This window comes from Ambystoma mexicanum, chromosome 3p, assembly GCF_040938575.1.
Source record: "Ambystoma mexicanum isolate Mex_15411 chromosome 3p, UKY_AmexF1_1, whole genome shotgun sequence".
NCBI classification, from domain to species: domain Eukaryota; kingdom Metazoa; phylum Chordata; class Amphibia; order Caudata; family Ambystomatidae; genus Ambystoma; species Ambystoma mexicanum.
In genome coordinates, this window is record NC_090925.1 from 33,002,475 (window position 1) to 33,009,395 (window position 6,921).

A 6,921-nucleotide genomic window follows, 5' to 3' on the forward strand; every position below is an offset into this window, starting at 1 on the left:
ATGCTGGCTGTAGGCACACGGGCGTGGCAGAAGACTGGATGCTGGCTGCAGGCAGGCGGGCGTGGCAGAAGACTGGATTCTGGCTGCAGGCAGGCGGGCGTGGCAGAAGACTGGATGCTGGCTGCAGGCACGGTGAGCGTCACGCTGCTGGATGCAGAATAACACAAAGCATGTGCTGCTGTTCGGGCGTGGTTTAAATAGCCTCCAAAGTAGTCCCAGGAAAGAAGTTCCCCAGGACCACACCCGAGTAAAAAATAGTCCTTGTAGTAGCCCCCCTTCTCGCACCTCCGCTCCGTAGATCAATTTAGGAACCAAAATTTGATTGTACATTTTCACCACTGATAAGAGGGAGAGACACCTGCATTTCCTATCCAAAACATGTAATTTAGTTGCTGCTGCAATTGCTTCGAGCTTGAGAGCCTTGTTCGCTAGACACAGAGACCTTTTAGCTTTCAAGAGAACACCAAGATATTTGATTTTGGAAACCTCCTCCATTCTGGAACTATTTATGTACCACACAAACTGAGGCCTGCATACAAGAGTTATATGCTGATTCTTAACGAGGATCTTAGACTTCGGCACATTTATGTCCAAGCCCAAATCCCCAAAACCGTCATCCACCATCTTTAGAGACCTTTGGAGGCCTATTGATGTGCAGTACATAAAGACAAGATCATCCACATATAGCAGATATTGCAGCTTTAGAGAACCCAATCCAGGGGGATTGGCCACAATAGGTGCCAGCGCTGCCCCTATGCCAAGAATGTAAAGATAAATAAAAATTGTGAGAGCACACTTCCCTGTCATAAACCCAACTCGACAAAGGTCCATCCCGAAAATGGTCCAGCCTGATACAGCTTAACCTTGATTTTAATATCAATGTGTAGATGTACAAAATGTTCACCGAATGTTCAGGACAGTTCCATTCCCTTAGCATCGCCCACAACCTGGAGCGATCAACAGAATCAAAAGCCTTTGCAATATCCAGGAAGGCTGGATACAAGGTACATCTATTCTGTACTTCCTGCTTTTCCAGAAGCTTAATCAACAAGAAATTCAAGTTTGTACCTGTTCCCTTGCGGAAGTCTGACTGGTTTGGGTCAAATCTACCAGAAACCTCAGCCCATCGTTCAAGGGCCTGCAGTAGAAAGCATGAGAAGATCTTATAAGAGGCATCGAGACGGGAGATCGGGTGGCAATTCACAAGTTCCGACCTATCTCCCTTCTTGAAGATCATGACTAATATTGCTTCCTTCCAAGACTTGGGAAACTGATGAGTAACAAGGATTTTCTGGAATAGGACCAAAAGGACCTCTGGCCATAGCTGGGGAGCAGATTTTAAACTAAGGTTAGAAAGGCCTTCTGACCCAGGAGCGTTTGTGGACTTAGCCTTTTTAATAGCTAACAAGACACCCTCGATATCTATATCCAGAATCTCCCAAGGTTGAATCCCATTAGGAGGGATGCTGCACTGCATCGTGCAGATGACCCTGAGGGCTGATCAGCATCCACTGCATTGGGCAGAGGACCACGAGGGCTGAGCAGCATGCACTGCATCGTGCAGATGACCCTGAGGGCTGATCAGCATCCACTGCATTGGGCAGAGGACCACGAGGGCTGAGCAGCATGCACTGCATCGTGCAGATGACCCTGAGGGCTGATCAGCATCCACTGCATTGGGCAGAGGACCACGAGGGCTGAGCAACATGCACTGCATCAGGCAGATGACCGCCGAGGGCTGAGCAGCATGCACTGCATCGGGCAGATGACCGCCAAGGGCTGCTCAGCATCCACTGCATCGGGCAGATGACCGTGAGGGCTGATCAGCATCCACTGCATCGGGCAGAGGACCACGAGGGCTGAGCAGCATGCACTGCATCGGGCAGATGACCCTGAGGGCTGATCAGCATGCACTGCATCAGGCAGATGACCGTGAGGGCTGATCAGCATGCACTGCATCGGGCAGAGGACCACGAGGGCTGAGCAGCATGCACTGCATCGGGCAGATGACCCTGAGGGCTGATCAGCATGCACTGCATCAGGCAGATGACCGTGAGGGCTGATCAGCATGCACTGCATCGGGCAGAGGACCACGAGGGCTGAGCAGCATGCACTGCATCAGGCAGATGACCGCCGAGGGCTGAGTAGCATGCACTGCATCGGGCAGATGTCCGCCAAGGGCTGCTCAGCATCCACTGCATCGGGCAGATGACCCTGAGGGCTGATCAGCATGCACTGCATCGGGCAGAGGACCACGAGGGCTGAGCAGCATGTACTGCATCAGGCAGATGACCGCCGAGGGCTGAGCAGCATGCACTGCATCGGGCAGATGACCGCCGAGAGCTGATCAGCATCCACTGCACCGGGCAGAGGACCACGAGGGCTGAGCAGCATGCACTGCATCGGGCAGATGACCGCCGAGGGCTGAGCAGCATGCACTGCATCGGGCAGATGACTGCCGAGGGCTGAGCAGCATACAATTTTCCAAAGTATTTGTATTGTATTCATTTTATTTTATATACCACCTTAATCCAAAGCGCTTTACAAGAGGAACAAGCGAATACCACAAGCAATAGGTAACAATGAATCTAAACCAGAAAACAGTACAACTAACAATTTACATTCATGATGACGCTAAGTACTAATAGAGGGATAGAAGGTAGGAGGAGAGGGTGGAGGTGGGTTAGTTGGTGAGAGAGGAAACAATTGGTGCTAGGGGGGAGAGTGGAAGAGATAGGATTTTAGAGAATCGCGAAATAAGGGATAGGAGGTGATGGAGCAGACGGGAAGAGGAATTCGGTTCCAGTGGAAAGGAGCAAGAAGTTGGAAGGAGCAGAAACGGGAGGGGGCGCAGGGGGGAGGTGGAGTAGAGAGAAGGAAGAGATCTGCAGAATGGAGAGAACGTGAAGGAGAATAGAAAGAGAGAAGGGAGGAGAGGTACAGAGGGGTAAAACCATAGGGGGCTTTGAAGACTAGGCAGAGGAAGATACATTTGAGATGGGAGTGGAATGGGAGCCAGCCTAGTGAGTTAAGAGAAGAGGAGATGGAGTCGTGAGGTGTGAGGAGGCAGAGGGAGCGAATGGCAGAGTGGTAGACAGATTTAAGGGGGGAGAGATGAGAGGAGGGGAGTCCAAATAGAAGAGTAGAGCAGTAGAAAAGTCTGGAGAAGAGGAGTGAGGAGATGAGTTTAGTAGCTTGGAAGGTTAGGAAACGGTGCATTTTGCTGATGTTGTAGAGGTGGAAACGGCAAGATCTGGCAGTGAGGGAAATGTGATGAGAAAGAGAGATGTGGGTGTCAATGTGCAGACCCAGGTTACGGGCATGAGGGGAGAAGGGGAGTTGGGAAGGAGGAAAAAGAATGCGAGGAGGAGGGGAGGGAGGAGGAATAGTGTTGGCAGGGAAGAAAAGGAGTTCAGTTTTATCTGCATTGAGAGTAAGGAAGTGAGAAGACATCCAAGATTTAATAACAGAGAGGCAGGAAGAGAGTGTATGGTGGATGTCAGGAGAGAAGGAAGAGAAAGAGAGGAAGAGCTGGGTATCATCAGCATAGAAATGATGTGAGACATCAAAGGAGGATATTAAAGGAGAAATGAGGGAAGTATACAGTGAAAAGAGAAAGGGGACAAGGACAGAACCTCGGGGAACGCCATCGTTGAGTGGAGAGATTGGGGAGGTGGAGCCACCCCAAGAAACTGAGAAGGTGCTGTTAGAGAGATAGGAGGAAAACCAGTTAAGAACTGAGTCTTTAAGGTCGAATGAGGAGAGAGTGGTAAGGAGTAGAGGATAGTCGACAGTGTCAAAGGCAGCAGAGAGGTCCAGTAGGACCAGAATAGAGGAGTGCTTAGAGTAGCAAGCAGAGAGGAGAGAGTTGAGAACAGAGGTAAGAGCAGTTTCAGTAGAGTGAAGAGGGAAGTAGGGACTCCCAAACCCAGGGAAGTAGGACTCCGAGGGAAGTAGGACTCCCAAACTGAGCCGGAAATGGGCTGTACCTGCAGGATAGATTGCACATGGCCCCCTCTTATTAATTTCGAGAACAACTTATGTTCTCCATCTCTTTGAAACAGTATGTGTCTATAACCCCTCACCCAGTTTCTGTAGACTAGCATGGATCTGATTATTGGAATTCCAGTCTCATCCAACATCCTTGCTTTCCAAATCTCTCTTCTAAGTGGTTTCTTCCTTGAACTGATCATTATATTATATTTATTAGCTAAAGGAATGCTTCTCAAGGACCCATCTTGGCATTTTACGAAAGTGAGCCCTCGAAGAAGAACCTGTACATAAGAACCAAAGGACTGGGACGACATTAAGGAGAAAGCACCATCAAACAATGCCTGACCAACCTTAATAAAAAAGCGCGCAGCTGTATTAGGTCGCCATAAAATTGCATCGTCTCTGGATCTCACCTCAATTGGAACTGGTACATGTGTCCTTAAGATAAAGACACAGAACCCTCTTAACCAGAACAAACATTGGGAGTGATCACGACACTCATTAGCAACGGCTTCAAAGAAACCAAAGCTAGAAAATAGGGCACTAGAACAGAGTACATAGTCTAGAGTGGTTCTCTTAAAGCCTTTCGTCCATGTGTAATTAGGTGGTATATCACCTTTGACATTGCTGTTAAGAATGTTCAAATCACATGTGTCAAAAAGGGTCCGAAATTGAAGCCCTCGGGCTCTTGATAAACTAGAGTGCAGACGGGTAGAACCCCCATCATAGCAGTGACCACGTAAACACTCTGAGTTAAAGTCTCCCATAATAATAAAGCGAGAATTATTAAGTGACCTGTGGGAGTCGATAATATTGATTTTAGCAAGCAAAGAATCCTCCAGGGATGTCGCAGCAGGGTTAAAATAGATATTCAACACTATTAGGAACCTCCAGGCGCTTACACCCATGTCCCTCCATAGATCATGAAGAGATCCAAAGTCACACCACCTGCTCCTGGAGAGTCCATGGGGACAGATTCCCAGAAGAGGTTATGGGAATCCAGCGAGAAAGAGACTTTGGACTACTGGATTGGACATTCCGGTTGTATATTTGCCCACCTTTCTTTCACCCTTCAAGGTGCAGAAATGATAGTGCTCGGGGCGCGGCAGAGAAGTAGACACCCTTTTGTTGGGAAGATTATGGAAACGGTAGCTCTCTCCAGTATCTAATCTATATTTATGAAACTCCAAAAGTGTTTGTGGGTTTGTATGTTCCTCAAACAATTCCACACCGTTCCACCAACCTGCTCCGAATTGTGCACAGTTACCTGTTAAGACCCTCTGGACAACACCGGCTACATTACATGTGGAGACCCCAATCCGTACCCCGGATTTCAGGCCCTGCACACATGAGACGGTTTGCCTGGAAGTGGGGGAACATCAAGGTGGTCATTAAAGGACTGGACAGAGCTCATTGCAAGCATCTGGACACGAGACACACAACTCAAGGTCCTTATTGGACCTCCAAAACCACATTTCAAAGCCCCAGGGTGCACCGTTCTGAGATATGTGCACACAATGCACTGCACCACGCCAGGGTGAGGTGGCAGGTGTGGAGAGCGCTCAGAAGGTCCCCATATGCCGCAGCACGCCAACTCTCGCCTCCACTGCACGTCTGCTCCGGGGTATGTCAGCCACTAAAACACGCCCATTCTCAATGTAGTTCACTTCAGAGTGCAAATCACATCAAGGGATAAGTGACTTGGGACAGCGACCCACAGAATCATTGATTTTCAACAATGGATGAGTGGTATCATGTCTGTCTGCAGATCCCGTGCAGAGTGCGGTCTTTCTGCTAGTCATATACCTGAACACATTCTTCTGCTCTGTTAGCAGTCTGTTTTCAGTTGTTATCGCAGCATGGCCTGTATGACTCTGCATGTTCTTGATGACATTTATTGCATCTTGGATTCCAATGATGCATGTTGCTTGTTTCTTGGTTCTATCCTCCACATTCGTCACAACACCACATCAGTCCTGACGGGGAATTCTGCGTCATCGCTTGGGACTCGATGAGGAGGTATTGCAGTGCTGCTGATCCTGTCTCTTTGAGACAGTCCTCCACCTATGTGGGTTCCTCTTGCTCGTCACAATTAGTGGTCCCTATTGGCATACCCCAAGGATGCACCCTCTCTCCTATTCTTTTTAATCTTCATATTGAACCTTTGGGTTTATTATACATAAATATAAATGTAATATTCATCAATATGATGACAGCACTCGGTTTTATCTGAAAGTGTCTCCTGGAGTGAATTTCGTTCTCTCAGGCAGTGTGTAGAGAATATCACATCCTGAATGTCCCATGCAAGTGTGGAATTCAAACCCTATAAAACTGAGTATACCCTATTTGGTAGCTCAAGTAGATTGCTTTGCGTTCAACCCTGCTTCCGTACGCCATCCGCTTATAATGGATCATTCAAAATGACTCAGCTGTTAAAATCTCTTGCTCTTCTATTGTTGATAAATTGACCATTAAAGTAAGAAGCTGCTAATTTTCAAATAGCCGTTCTCAGAAGAATGAGACTGCTCCTTACCCCTGAGCCTTACCATGCTGTGGTTCAGACTGGGTGAGGGAAAAGGGCCTGAAAAGAATGAGGAAAGACTGCCCCAAACTTTGAAGAGTATGCTGGTCTCTTGTGATGCCTTATGACACTTCTTAATTGTGAAGCCCTGCACTTCCACGTGGTATTCTTTATTGTAACTCTCTAGCATGCATGGCCACTTAGACATGTACTTATAAATGACCCTATGCAATAAATGTAATAAGCAATGTGTGCTTCCCCCTATATTCCCTTATATTCATGACAATATGTCATGTGCAGGTGATACATATTGGCATTATTGTAAAAGGCAGAGAGGAAGAGTCAGGCTAAGTGGACAATTCTCTCAAGCGGACTCAGTTTTTCATGGACATTTTACAATAAAGTCA